The sequence below is a fragment of the Chiloscyllium punctatum genome, chromosome 21, assembly GCF_047496795.1.
Source record: "Chiloscyllium punctatum isolate Juve2018m chromosome 21, sChiPun1.3, whole genome shotgun sequence".
In the NCBI taxonomy this organism is placed as follows: Eukaryota; Metazoa; Chordata; class Chondrichthyes; order Orectolobiformes; family Hemiscylliidae; genus Chiloscyllium; species Chiloscyllium punctatum.
The window spans coordinates 79,778,220-79,793,648 of NC_092759.1; the positions used below are offsets into that span (position 1 = coordinate 79,778,220).

General features: G+C 44.7%; 1 long non-coding RNA gene across 2 annotated transcripts in view; it reads right to left on the reverse strand.

The window, feature by feature from the left end:
• Window positions 1–5,908: 5,908 nt before the first annotated feature.
• The window catches only part of LOC140492409 (uncharacterized), a 33,643-nt gene continuing 24,122 nt past the window's right edge, over window positions 5,909–15,429 (reverse strand). The window contains exons 4-5 of one of the 2 annotated variants that reach the window (XR_011963566.1): window positions 14,190–14,297; window positions 5,909–6,135 (exon numbers count right to left, since the gene is read on the reverse strand). This is a non-coding gene — a long non-coding RNA (uncharacterized lncRNA). The remainder of the gene's footprint in view (window positions 6,136–14,189; window positions 14,298–15,429) is intronic. The other variant, XR_011963565.1, reaches the window with a different exon arrangement.

Genomic DNA, 15,429 nt, shown 5'->3' on the forward strand with positions numbered 1-15,429 from the left:
AGAGGATGAGAGTTTACTTGATAGCTTTGTATAAGATGATGAGAGGCATTGAGTGGACAATGAAATACTTTTCCCAACAAAGTGGCATAATTTTAAGTTGAATGGGGGAAGTTGTGGTGCGATGTGAGAGATAGTTACTTTATAGATAGTAGTGGGTGTGTGGAATGCACTGCCAGTGGTGGTAGTAGATTCAGATCCATCAGGGACATCTAAGTGACTCTTGGATAGGCACATCAATGATAGTAAATGAAGGTCATGTTGGTTAGTTTAATCATAGAGTATGATAAAAGGTCGGAACAACATCGTGGCCAAAAGGCCCTGTACTATACTGTACTGTTCTATATTCTATGGATGGAAATGAACGAATAATGATAAATTTCATCGTGGTATTTGACCGTGCAATCTGCAAAAATGACCAGGAATTGTTGCAGGGAAAAGTAATTAGGTTTTTCTAACTTTATAAGGCTGGGATTACACAGATCATTCAAATGAGCTAAAGTCATATTTTTAACAATGCGTGTTGCATTAGAAATAATGGATTCTTTTGTAGGTGTGTTAATTGGAAATAAAATGGATTTTTATATTACTATTATAGGTACTCGGGAAGATTGGATTAAATTCAAATATAAACTTCACTGCAGTTGTTAGCAAGACTAAACCAAAGCACATAATAATTATTGTCATGCAAATTCCTTAATAATTACTGTTAGAATCCTGAAAAAGGATATACTGTACCATTTTTCAAACAGTCAATAAATTAAATTGTGAACCTCAGTATACTTGTTACCCAGATCAATTATTATGCAATTATTGTAATGGTAATGACTTAATAACTAATGCTAAAACCTAAACAGATAAATTGGTTCAATACTTTGTAAGCATGTTGCTCTGAAATTGATTGGATATTTATTAAGATCGGTAAACTGAGAGATCAAATATAAGAGCTCGCTTAATAGAATTGAAGGAAAAAATGAGACAGTGTTTATTGAACAGGATTGTTTTTGTTTAAAAATGTAGTTGATTCAAGAAATAATATTTTTTCCTCCATTGGTTTTCTTGTACAGACATTCTTTAAAAGAAATTGTCATGATTCAATGTTGAGACACTTGTGTCAGAGTCTGCAAAGGGGAGAGTGAGAGAGAAGGATTTTTTTAAAAAGCAGATATGAAAGGAACTGGCGAGCAGAGGAGCTCCAACTGCAGTGTCTCACCCTGCCAACATCTTAGTGGGTGAGCTGGAACGCAGACTAGTCAAGCAACAAACTAATACAGTCATACGCACAGAATCATAGCTTACAATGTCCTAGACACCATCGTCACCATCCCTATAAGCCCTGTCCCACCGGCAGGACATGGATGTAACTGAAATGCTGGAACATATAGGGTTATGGACTAAGATCTGCAGAATGTGATCAATGTGATTTATTTGACACTTCTCCAGAATATTAAACTCCAGTCAAATTCGAAAAGTTACTCGTCATCCGACTTTAACCACAAACGTCAGATAAACAATTATCAGAAAGTTACAGCACAGATCGAGGCCACTTGGCCAATCCTGGGTACGTGTTGGCTGTAATAGAACTCCCCAGGCTTTACAGCTTTTTGTACTCACCATTGAGAGCAACAATTTTAGACTGTCCCTCTATGCTTTTGTAATCTGTTTTAAACATATTTCTTTTTCAGCTGCACACCTTGTTTCCTTGTTGCTTTCCCAGCCCTAACTCTATTCCCCGTGGCCTTGCGGGAGGAACATTTCTGCTAATTAATTTCTCCTGCATTCCCCCGTGTGACAGACTGTCTTTCTGTCTTTGTCTCACCCCCACTTTACTCACAACCTGTTACATTTCTGATGGTTCCCAGACCTCTGTAACTTTCACTGCGTCCCCCGGGTCAATGGCGCGAATTTTGAATTCTCTTCCTCATGAGATAATCAGAAATCTTTCCGGTTGCAGTTTCCCCCAGATTTTATTTTGAAAAGCAGAGCATTTGTGTCAGAGTCAAGTATTTGTGAGCCTTCATCCACTGTTCCGAGCATTTGGATGTAATTTATGACCCTCCCACAGATGTGTAACGTTACTGGATTGGCCATGCTAACATGGCAGTGTGCAATTTAGGTGGGTTGGGCTAGCCATGGTAAATGTGGGGTTATGGGGGTAGGGTGGGTGAGCAGGTCATTGCAGGCTGGATGGGCCGAATAGACTCTTTCTGCACCCACTGGATTCTGTGATTCTAACTAGTTGTGATTGTTGTCCAATTTTCCCCATGCCAGGTTCAATCAACTCAGACACATATGATTCTGTGGGTGCTCACTCACTCCTTCCCTTCAGTTTAAAATCAATTTCGCACTGTATGTGAGGGTGGGAATGGATTTGTAAATATAAATACTCCAACCGAAACCCGCACAGGTCAGGAACTGTTTCTGCTACTTTCATCACTCACAAAGAAGAGGAAAATAAAGGTTCAGTCACAAATCTTACAGGAACATCGCAGTTATAATCATCAAGAAACGCTGAACAGCTCAAAATGCTTTTCTCAAGAAAAGAGGAGGCTCAGAGACAGCCTGGTGCAAGTAGAAAGTAATGTGTCTGTGTGTTCAGAGATTTGTGGTTGAAATCATTGGGTTGGAAGCATGTTTCATTGCCCCAGATCATCAAAAGTGCTATCTAAATGTGCATCTTTCTTTCTATCTGTCGGAGTTAACAATCAGATGGACAGGTCAATGTCTGACTGTCTTACCAAATCCCTGATTGAATCTTCTCCCCTCACAAACTCAGGTGCCTCACCACTCATTGGGTCATGGAGAAAATCTGCCGTTACAATGAGAACTGTCTTTGCTGTCAGCTCTCCTCGTGCTTCCACCTAATCCCCACTTCCCTTCATTAAATGCCAGCAGCCTCAAGTCCACCCACATGGACATGTTAAAGAGCATGACAGGAGATTGGATTGAAACTGAGAGTTCAATAGCCCGAATGAAATAGGAAGAAGGAAATAAACGGTGATTGTGGATCCCAGGGGATACAGACTCCAGGATTAGTCCTTGTGGGCATTCCCGCAGTAATACAAGACAGCATTCCATGATGAGAGTTAAACCCGGGTGGCAGGAGAGGGAGCCACTGAACATTAGCAGGTTGAGCTCAAACACAGGAGGTTTGTTCAGTCAGTAACAGTGTGTTCGACATGGAGGTGAAGCGAGCAGTGAGGGGAAATGTTACCACAAGCTGATGATAGGTAACTTTCATTGGAACAGGAGGAGGCCAACCAGCCCCTCGACTTTACTCTGCCATTCATGATGATCATAGCTGATGTGTGACCTAACGTACAATTTTCAAAACCCTCTAATTTCATCAATAAACTCCTCTGCAACAGACAAGATGAGTATTGGAAAACTAAACATCTGCAAATGCTGGGAAATCATAAAATAAACAGAAATTGCTGTAAAGATTCAGCAGATCTGGCAGCATCTGTGGAGAGTGAACCTTTCAGGACCAGTGACCGGTCAGGTGGCCAGCTGCAGCTGAACCTTCTGCCTGTTCTGGAACACTCTCTGGAACAGGTTCTGGTGTGAGATTGTAAATAATAACTGAGAGAAACAGGAGGACAGGCTAAATCAGAATAAGGAATTAATTTAGCCCTCCCAGTGGGACACTCACCGACACAGTCACACTGCGGAGAGGCTGTTCACCTGCCCCACGTATGGGAAGGGATTTACTCAATCTTACAATCTGCTGAGGCACCAGAGATAGCACAGTGGATTTAGACCCTTCACCTGCTCCATGTGTGAGAAAGGATTCATTCAAAACTCTCACCTGCGGAGACATTACTGCATTCCCACCGGAGAGACGCCATTTACCTGCTCAGTGTATGGGAAAGCGTTCACTCAGTCCTCTGACCTGCTTAAACACCAGCAAGCTCACTCTGGAGAAAGGTCATTCACTTTTTCCCAGTGTGGGGGGAGATTCACTCAAATGCAACACCTGCGGAATCCCCAGTGAGACCACACAGGGGGAGAGGCCATTCAGATGTTGTGTGTGAGCGGGGATTCAGTGATTCATCCTGCCCACGAGACCCCAGCGTGTTCACACTGGTAGGAGCTGTTCACCCCTCTGTGTGACAAGGGATTTGCTGCGTCTTCAACACGATTGAGAGACCAGTGAGTGCTCACAGGGAAGTGGTCATCCCCTGCTTCATGTGGACTGCAGGACTCTGATTCTGATGTTACTGTCCATCAGAGTCAGGAGTGGACCTTGTACATGATTACACTGCTGGAGTATTGATGTTGTTGTTGTGAACCACATTAACTGGGCTGGAGGTGACTGAACTTACATTGCCACTTTCTGAACCTCAGGATGTCTCTCTGGGCAGTAATTTTCCACAAACGGCAATGTGACAATGAGCAGGGATCATCTGTTTTGATTTAAATTGTGATTGTAGCACGGCTGCTTCACAGCATCAGGTACAAGGTTTGAGTCCAGCCTTGTCCAACGGCCTGTGTGGAGTTCCCACATTCTCCCCATGATAGTGTGGGTCCCCTCCAGGTGCTCTGTTTTACTCCCACAGTCCAAAGATTTGCAGGTTAGTGGATCAGTCGTGCTAAATTGTCCACAGTATCCAGGATTGTGCAGAAGAGGTGGATCAGCCATGGGAAATGCAGTGTTACAGTGTTAGAGTGCTCTGGGCGTGATGTGCTTCAGATGGTCGGTGGGGTTTGATGGGCCGATGCTTTCCTTCCACACTGTAGGGATTTTATTCTATGATTGAGGATAAAGGCTACACAGCAGGGTGTCCTTGGAGAAGGAGCATGTGGTGTGGATCAATGCTCTGGATGCCTTTAGATAGGGGTGGGTACCGTAGGGGATATAGTGCTTTATCTCCACTACACCCCCCTCCGCACAACTCTACTTTGATTTAGTCCCTTCTCACCCTGTCCCTTGTAATGGTTTGCTTGGCCCATAATGGGCTTTGTTTACAAATACTCAATTGGTTACACAAATGGTTTACTGCTGGCGATTATATGTCTAGATTAGAGTGGCGCTGGAAAAGCACAGCAGGTCAGGCAGGATCCGAGGAGCTGGAAAATCAACGTTTTGGCAAAAGCCCTTTTCCAGCATCCCTCTTATCTAGGCTCCGGTTTCCAGCATCATCGGTCCTCACTTTTGCACTGCTGGTGATTATATGTTAACCAAAAGCAAAATGGCTTAATGATGATTTTGATGGTGGGAAGATTGCTATGATCACATTTCTTGGTCTGAGAAATGGTGAAAAAGAACGCTTCACAGCTCACAGAACGAGAACTGAAAAGCAGTTAAATCAAGCAAAAGGTTCAGACAGGAAGGGAATATTTCCCTGGAGTTTGAGTAGCTGGAAACTTTACATTATTTTCTTTAATTTTATTTGCTGTGCAAAAACTTTTACAACATTTTAAAATCAAAATTTACAAACCTTGTGTTAAAGATAAATGTTAAATAAAATCCATTAAACCATCCCTCACTGAAAACTGTTGTGGAGGTGCAATCTCCTGGAGAATCCCTGCCCACTTCTTCCTACCCGGGCTTCATGGCTAAAAACAGATCTGGGAGATAGCAGCAGCAGGAAACCAGTTGGCCTTTCAATCCTGCTCCACCATTCAATGGGAAACAGCTGACCATCCAGCTGAGTCTCCTGTTCCTGCTGTGTTCCAATCCCTTTTCATGACTTTACCTCGAAGAACTATATCTAAGCCCTCCTTTGGCTTCACTGCCTTTTGTTCCAGTGATCTTGCTGTGTTGCTGTGTGGGTGTCGGCAGGGGTAATGTGATGGTGCTGCCTCCTGGAGGATGCACTCAGCGTCCCTCTCCATCCTGCAGTTACATCAATTGGGTTTCAGCAACGAGAGTAGAACCCACTTCCAGGATATGGGCATCACTGGCTCAGCCTGCATTGATTGCCCATCTCTAGTTACCCTTGAGAAGATGGTATCAAGCTGCTGTCTTGTACAATTCACGTTTGGCGCAGAGAGACCGACAATGCTGTGAGGAGAGTGTTGCAGGATTTTGGCCGAGTGATTCTCTATCTTTGGTTCTTCAAATGCTGGTTAACTTAATCACAATCTGCATGTGATTTTGAGATTTCAGTCTGCAAATCTTCAACATCTAGCACCCTGTATAAAGGAATGTGTTCAGGTTAGAAATTCAGAACAGACTATTCTAGTTTCTCTGGAATATCTTTTCCCCTTTCTTCCCCCAAAGCTGTAACCCTCCAGCCCACTTACTCTCTCCCACCGTTCTGACTCTGCTACCCCCTAATGTACACCCTCCACATTCTCATGGAGTTGTTGATAAACAGATCCATGCCACCACTTCCCGTCCCTGGTTAGACTCTGCACCCTTTCTGGGTTCACTTCTTTACCTTTCAGTTGCTGCAAGTCAATAATGTAACACAAGAATGAAGCATAAGGAAACAGAAAGGAAGGTGGCATATCCTGGACAGAAGAGGAACCTTCAGTCTGGGAGAATGGGTCAGATCCTTCTTAGTTCCCCATTAGTTGATTCCTACCATTACAATGAATTGGGGATGGAGAGTGGTCCTACATGGGTGTAGTGACAGACCAATACTATGAGCAGATACAGTCAATCACAGTGTGAAAAACTTTCTGCAAAGTGTATTTACCCAAAGTACATGCTCCACAACCCGCCCACATTCTGTACATGTACAGTGCCAGGTTTCCCACACACGTGTGGTCCCTGCTTCAGGGATTGTGGGAGTTGTAGTCCCCATGAAGCCACTGGGGCCCTGACTCTGGAAAATCAATGAAAAGTGTGGACTGGAGGGTGTTGTGTATCGGATCCCCATTCAGACACACAGAACGTATGTACTGTCACTGGGTTTTACTGAGACACCTGCTTCCACAACCTGATTTTCTGATGTAAAGAATATAGATTCAGCCAACTGGGGCGTGGGGTGGTTCATAGGAGGAGCAGATTTTAAGCAGAGGTGGCTCAATGGTTAGCATTGCTGACTCACAGCATCAGGGACCTGGATTTGATTCAGCCTTAGGTGACTGTGTGGAGTTTACACGTTCTCCCCGTGTCTGTGTGGATTTCCTCTGGGTGCTCCAGTTTCATCCCACAGTCCAAAGATGTGCAGGTTAAGTGGATTGGTTATGCGAAATTCCCAGTGTCCATGCATGTGCAGGTTAAGCCATTAGCCATGAGAAATACAGGGAATGCATGAGTCTGAATGGGATGCTCATCAAAGAGTTCGTGTGGACTCCATGGACGATGACCCTGTTTCTACACTGTAGGGATTCTATTCCATTCTCATGAAGAAGAATGTACCTATCTCAATGTGCTGTGAATCTGTGGAATTCCCTATTCAAAACGCAGTGGATGCCAGGACAATGAGCAAATTTACTGAAGAGATACAGATGTTGAATTTGCAATGAGTTGAAGGGTGAGAGAGAGCAGGCAGGAAAATCCAGCTGACACCGAGGTGAGCTCAATCATCACCATATTAAATGGTGGAGCTGGTTCGAAGGGCTGCATTGCCTCCCCTGTGCCCAGGGCTTATCTTCTTACGGTAATAACTGGAAAGCTGAATCCAAAACTCACCACCTTCACCAAAGGAGATTTTCAGCAACAGCAGGATAGTCAGGTGGATTAGGATTTCAAACTTAGATAGTGAGGAAGCGTGTGGGAGATAATGATTTTACAATTTTAAACTGAGGTGAGTTAAAAATCACACAACAACAGGTTATAGTCCAACAGGTTAAATTGGATCATGATGAAGGAGCAACGCTCTGAAAGCTAGTGTGTTTCCAATTAACCCTGAGGGACTATAACCTGGTGTTGTGAGATTTTTAACTTTGTACACCCAGTCCAACACCGGAATCTCCAAATCATGTAAACTAAGGGGAGACACTGATTTATGGTTTTAGATTGTGTCGTACATTCACACTGTCCAGAATACTCTGTTGTGAATATCTATCCTGTACTTTATTACAAAGCCAAGGTCTCTGACAATGAAAACCACAACACCCAGGAAACTTTGCCTCACCTCGTAATCTGATAAACGACTTGTGTTAAGTCTGGTTGAATTTAGAATACAGTTGGGAAGAAGGAAGATTAAATCCAATCCCAAGATCCTGTGCTTAAATAAAGGAGACTACAATAGGATGAGGCAGGAGTTGGCTAATGTAGACTGGAAGCAAAGACTTTAAGGTGGGACAGTTGACAGACAGTGGAAGAATATCAATGAATTTTTCAAACTGCTCAGCAAACGTATATATCAGTGATAAGGAAGGACTGTAGGAAAAGGAGTAATCTACCATGGGTGGCTAAGGAAATAAGGGAGTTTATCAAATTGAAATAGAAAACATACAAATTGGCAAAGACCAAGGAGAAACTAGGAGATTAGAAAAACTTTAAAGATCAACAGAAAGCGAGATGGGATTGCGGGAGAAAAGTGACGAGTAGCTATCCCCAGGGCCAGAATAGCAGTTTACACTGCTAGAGGGGAACCTATTGTGTGGGGAACATATGACCTTTGTAATTGTTGAAACACTTAACTGTTACCATAGAGATAATCCTGATCAAGTTCAAAATCAGAGCACACTCCAAAAGCTTGTACTTCCAAATAAACATGTTGGACTATAACTTGGTGATGTGTGGCTTTTAACTTTGCCCACCCCGCTCCAACACCAGCTCTTCCACATCAGATCCTGACAGACAGCCCCACTGAAACTGAAGTGCCTGTCAGATACGTGACTGAACCACAGGGGTGTGGGGGGAGGGGTATGTGGTTTAACCACAAAGTGCTGAGCTGAACTCTACTTTTTAACAGTCATTGCCATGGAGATAATATTGAGACAGCGTCCATTCAAAACCACAAACCACAAAGGTATAAGAATGGGAGCCATACATCGGACAGGCAGGGAGTTACCTGATACTGCCTGGAGGTGTTCTGCATGTACACTATCCAGGTAACTGCCAAGTCTCATCAATAAAAGACTCAAAGAAGACCTCTCAAAGGAACAACAATTATCACGAAAGTGTTAGAGCTGGGTAAGCTAATGGAGGTAAAGGTAGACAAGTCTCTTTGCCCTGATGGAATACATCCCAGGGTACTACCAGAGGTGGTGGGAGAAATAGTAAATATATTTGGAGTCAGAGTCCTACAACAGAGACAGGCCCTTTGGCCCAAACTGGTCCATGCCAGCCAATATGTCCATCTACGCGAACCCCATTTCCCTGCACACTTGGCCCATATGCTTCTGACCCTTTGCTATCCATGTATTTGTCCAAATTCCTTTTAGATGTCGTTAATGTACCCAACTCAACCAATTCCACTGGCAGCTCAGTCCATATACATACCACCCTCTGTGTAAAACAGTTGCCCCTCAGGTTCCCTTTCAGAATTTCTCCTCTAACCTTAAACTGATGCCCTCCACTCCTTGATTTCCTGGGAAAAAGACTGAGTGCATTCACCTTACCCAAGCCTGTCACGATATTATACAAAGGCAGAAATAGATCTACCCTCTGTTTCCTCTGCTCTAAACAAAAACAAAACCTCGCTTGTCCAACCTCTCCCTCTAACTCAGAACCGAGCCCACTTCTTCTGCACTTTATCCAGTTTAATGACTGAAACCTACATTGCATTCATCACATTTCCAGTGTCTCCCCACGGCGCTGGAACCGACGTGACAACGCCAATGGATTAAAAGGCATGATCGATAATTAACCCATTTACAACAATCCCGTTTTCAAAGTACTTTCCATGGTGCAGGGATCCTTGTGTCTTTCTGGTTGCATGATTAATTAAAAACTTGTCCTCATACAAAACAAATCTGTAACTTAATTATTCCTGAGAAATGTGCCATGATTTTTCAGACTTTTAAAAACAAATGAAATCTCTCTCCAGAGTCACCACACTAACATGGACTTGGCTGTGTCTCAGTAATGTTTCCAGACACACTGACATTTGAAATATTCGCCCACGGACAGAATACACACCTTTCCTTCCACATGAAAAGGCCAATGATATTCAGATTGGCACGGATCAAGTCACCATCAAAACTGAACAGGAAGTTCAGTTTGAATTTCTCATCCACAAATCCGCCCTTTCAGTACTCTACAACAGAGAATACAAGTCGCTGAATTCAGCTTCCTTGCTCCTGCTGCAGACTAAGGACCAAAACAAAGGTGTGGCACGATGGCGCTGCTGCCCCACAGCACTAGGGTCCCAGGTTCGATTCCAGCCTTGGGTGACTGTGTGTGGAATTTGCATGTTCTCCCCGTCTCTGCGTGGGTTTCCTCCGGGTGCTCCGGTTTCCTCCCACAATCCAAAGATGCGTAGGTCAGGTGAATCAGCCATGTTAAATTGCCCATAGTGTTAGGTGCATTAGTCAGAGGGAAATGGGTCTGGGTGGGCTACACTTCCGAGGGTCGGTGTGGACTGGCTGGGCCGAAGGGCCCGCTTCCACACTGTAGGAAATCTAATCAAATCAAATTAATGAATCTGACTCGGAGCCTCCTGGGTGTTGGTGAATCCTCCCCCCACTTTCCAGGGTTTCCTTCCTGGTCAGACCCACATTATTTTTTTTTCCAATCTGGAACCTCTTATTTATTTCCCCTACACCGACCCTCTGATGAGAACCATCCTGCACACACTGGACAAATCATAACTGGTTGAACTAAAATGAACCAAATTAGAACTTTAATTGCAGGCCCACCTTTGTTCTTTTCCATAACATTCCTGAATCTTCACCCGAGTTCTGAGAACTTTCTGCAAAATGCTCCCCCCACTGATACGCCGACCACTTGTCACGATACCAGGGCAGGGACCATTCCACTGGGTCCTGTTCTCAGAGGGAGGAAGGGAGGGAGCTGCCAATGACAGATTAATCCCACACATCCACAGACTCTCTCCCTGGCACTGACCCATACTGCACATACGCCAACAATTGCCCAGCACTGCGCCCGAGCACCGGTTCCCCCCTCCTAAAGAACATGCTCCAGATCACACAGGTGCCTGGGTGATTGACAGCAGCTGTGCCCAATAGAGTGGAGGGGGCGGGGCTGGAGAGGTGGGACAATGGGATTGTAAACAACGAATGAATGTGGAGGACACTGGGGGATGGACAGGTCAGTGAGAGACAGGAGCAGTGCAGCAGCAGGAGGGGATCCTGGACAAACTGAGCAATGGGAGAGTCTGACAGGAGAGAAACTGTTTGGAGGCTCAGGCAGGGACAGCTGGGACACAGTATGGCCTGGAGGCTTGGGCATGTTTTCTAATGAGCCTCTTCAAAGCGGCTGTTACGAAACTCTGAACCCGATTCTCTTGGTCCAGAGGTAAGGACACAACCACCATTTCTTGGTGGGCTAGTGGAAAGAAGGGAAGATTTTCTCAATCTCTCTCACATGGAAACTCCATGAGCTCCTCCCACTTACTCTCTACGGTAGGGATGGAGGAGACAGAGCAGATGGGACGGGGTTTCAGGATATAGGGACTGCCTTTCAAATGGAACTCATCTGTGTTATTAACAAGAATCAATACACAGTCAATAACACAAAGCTGGTGTACGTGAACTTTATCCAGAATATTAACACCCATAACTGGGTGACGCAGACCCCAATGTACAAATTTAAGTCCTGGATATTAATAACTGCTTGGTGTGAGAGAAATCACGTCTCATGAACTTGTGTCAATTGTTTTGAAGTAACAACAAAGAGGATTGATAAGGACAAAGCGGTGGAAATGATCTACACGGACTTCAGTAAGGTTCCCCATGGGAGACTGGTTAGCAAGGTTAGATCTCATGGAATACAGAGAGAACTAGCCATTTGGATACAAAACTGGCTCAAAGGTAGAAGACAGAGGGTAGTGGTGGAAGTTTGCTTTTCAGATTGGAGACCTGTGACCAGTGGGGTGTCACAAAGGATCGGTGCTGGATCCACTAATTTTCATAATTTATATAAATGATTTGGATGTGAATATAGGAAGTAATGTTAGTAAGATGACACCAAAATTGGAGGTGTAGTGGACAGTGAAGAGGATTACCTCAGATTTAACGGGATCTTGATCAGATGGTTGAATGTGCTGAGGACTGGCGGATGGAGTTTAATTTAGATAAATGTGAGGTGTTGCATTTTGGAAAAGCAAATATTAGCAGGGTGTATACACTTAATGGTAGGGTCCTCGGGAGTGCTGCTGAACAAAGAGACCTTGGAATGCAGGTTCATAGCTCCTTGAAAGCAGAATCACAGGAAGATAGGATAGTGAAGGTGGTGTTTAGTATGCTTTCCTTTATTGGTCAGAGCACTGAGTATAGGAGTTGGGAAGTCGTATTGCGGCTGTACAGGACATTGCTTAGGCCACGCTTGGAATATTGCGTGCAATTCTGGTCTCTTTCCTATCAAAACAATATTGTGAAACTTGAAAGGGGTCAGCAAAGTATGACAAGCATGTTGCCAGGGTTGGAGGATTTGAGCTACAGGGAGAGGCTGAATACATTGTTTTCCCTGGAGCGTCAGAGGCTGATGGGTGACCTGAGAGAGGTTTATAAAATCAGTAGGGGCATGGATAGGGTAAATTCACAAGGTCTTTTACCTGTGGTGGGGAGGAGGCATGATGGGGGGTGGGAGACAGAGAGGAGAGACCGAGAGGGGAGGGTGATGGTTATTTTGTAGATCTACAACACAACCATGTTCCTGTTTTCTCCCCATCCCCTTCAATCCCTCTGAAGGGCTCAGAACAAGTGCACATTCCCTGGAAAGTAGAGTTTGAGGGTGATCAAGTGCTGAAGGTTGCATTTGGAACGCTGACCTTTATTGGTCAGTGCATATATCAATAAATGGACCTGGGTTCAATTCCACTGTCCTGGATTCATGTCTGTGGCCACAGACGCGCCTATCTCTGACCCTGACTATTGGATCCCCTGTTACGATAGCTCTGCCATTCTCCTTCGTCCCGTTCTGTGCAGCGGAGCTTTCTGTGGTGCACTGAACCTGGCTGTTGCTGATTTCCCCTGAGAGTCTACTCCACCTGCTCCCCCCTTATAGAATCCCAAGCGGTGCACAATATCTGTTTGAGAAGCGGAACGATCAGTGAGGAGTCCTGCACTTCCTTCCTGAGCCTTTTACTTGATCTGATGATCACCCATTCCCTTTCTGCCTGTGTAACCCTCACCTGCAGTGTGACTAACTCACTAACCGTGCTGTCCATAACATTCTCAGTATTGCTCCACAGTGAGTTCACTCTCAGCTCCAGGTCTGAAAAACAGTTTCCCAGTAGCTGCAGATGGGCACTCTTCTTGCACACATCGCCGTCACGGACACTGGAAGTGTCCCGTATTTCGCACATTGTACAAGAGGAGCACATCACTGGTCTAAGGTCTCCTGTCACAATGTCTCTCTAGTTTCAGTTAGTTACTCCCATTAGGAGAATCTAAATGCGCTAGCAACCTTCCTTCTCTTCAGACATTTCCATTATAATCAAAAGCCCCGATCTTTACTTAAGCTGACATTTTATACTTTAAAAACTGTTAAAAAAAACTCAGCAGGTTTCACTTACAACTTGGCTGTTCCCATTGGGACCATGTGAATTTCTGAATGGCCTGAACTAAAACTGAAGCTGTGGTTCACTTTCTCCCTGTCTCCCCTCGCTCTGTTTACACCCAACTCCAAAACACTCTCATTGAGCCAGGCAGCACCCTCAGTGCAGCCCTGTCATTTTCATTGTCTGCTCACACCTACACTGCCCTCAGCCTCCTGTACTGTTCCAATGCATCTCAATGGGAGCTCAGGGACAGCACCTCATCTTTCAGCTCAGCCCTTTGTAACCCCAGAGTCAACATGGACTTCAGCAGTTTCTGGATGAACAGACAGTTATCAGAACCTTGAACATTCCACCTGAAATGGTGCTGGAATTTCAGTCCATAAGGAATTTTAATGAGAAGTTTGCAGGGAATTGAAAATGAGGAGTTTACAGGTTAACATCATGAAGTGGGTGATTGGGTCTAAATCTGACAGTTCCTATAAAAAGACGAGGTGTCATTTGGATAGGTCTACACTCTCTCTCACGCCAATAATACCTTCCACAGCTGCAGGGCCAAGAATTGAACACAAATCCAAAGGGTGATCCAACCACAGTTTGAACATCTTCCTGCTTTTTGCTTGAAAAAAAACAGATAATTTCCCACAGACAGAACAGACACACCTTTCTCCTTCCACTGTTAAATGTCAATGGTATTCAGATCTTGATGACCCTGCTGACGATAGAATATTGCTTCAGAGATCCCTGTCTCAATTATTCTCAATTAATATCCTATAAAATGAATTCACAAAACAAAACTCACAGTCAGTGCAGACTGAACAGTAAAGACAAAAATTTCTCTTTGTATGTTTTTGATGTGTAAATGCTCCGCTTTCAATCACCCCTTCCCCACCCAGGAAGAGGATATGTCCATGTGCCTCGCTGTACCTTGCCCCAAATAAAGATGGTGGCCTAACCCAGGACCAATCACCGCCTGAGAGCCACAACTATTTTCCCATTTGCTGCAAAGGTGGGACCAAGAGTTTCTAATTCAGGTCCATCAACACGTACAGGGTGTAATTAAACCCTCCCAGTCTCAACTGGATCCAACTCCCTTTTCCCGTTTCCTCCTCCTGCACACACCAAGGGTCATTCTAGGTCCAGTGACCCTTCCTCAGAACCGAGAGCAGCTGGGAAAATTAGAATCCCTACAGTGTGGAAACAGGCCATTCGGCCCAACAAGTCCACACTCACCCTCTGAAGATTTTCTCAACCAAACCCATTCCTCGACCCTATTACTCTGCATTTCCCCTGACGAATGCACCTAACCTATACATCCCTGAATACTACGGGAAATTTAGCTGGGCCAATTCACCTAACCTGCATATCTTTGGACTGCAGGAAATAGGGGTATAAAGAGTCGATAATAGGTGAGAACAGTGCCCAAAATAAACTGTAACATTTGGAAAGACAAAGGAGTGAATAACAATCTGGCTGGGAGGGTGCATAGCTGTTAATGGAGGGCACAGGAACCTGTGTCTGGCACCATCTCAGTAGATGTGGTGGAAACGGCAGCTGATGATCTACGTTCTGCGACAAAAAAACCCTGAACTTCCAGCTGCCTGCTACTTTAACACACGAGTCTGTTCCCTGGCCAACATCTGTCTCATGCTTACTGCAGTGTTCCAGTGAAGCTTGATGCAAGCTGGCAGAACACTGCAGAACATACCAAAACGCCCCCGTATTTCAAGGACTGCAATTACCCCTCCCATGTGGTCAACAATACTCTCCAGTGTATCTCCACCACTTCCCACACCTCTGCCATTGAACCACACCTCTCCAACTGCAACAAGGATAGAATGCCCTAGTCCTCACCTTCCACCCAGATACAACGCATCAGCCTCCGCCATTTCCACCACCTACA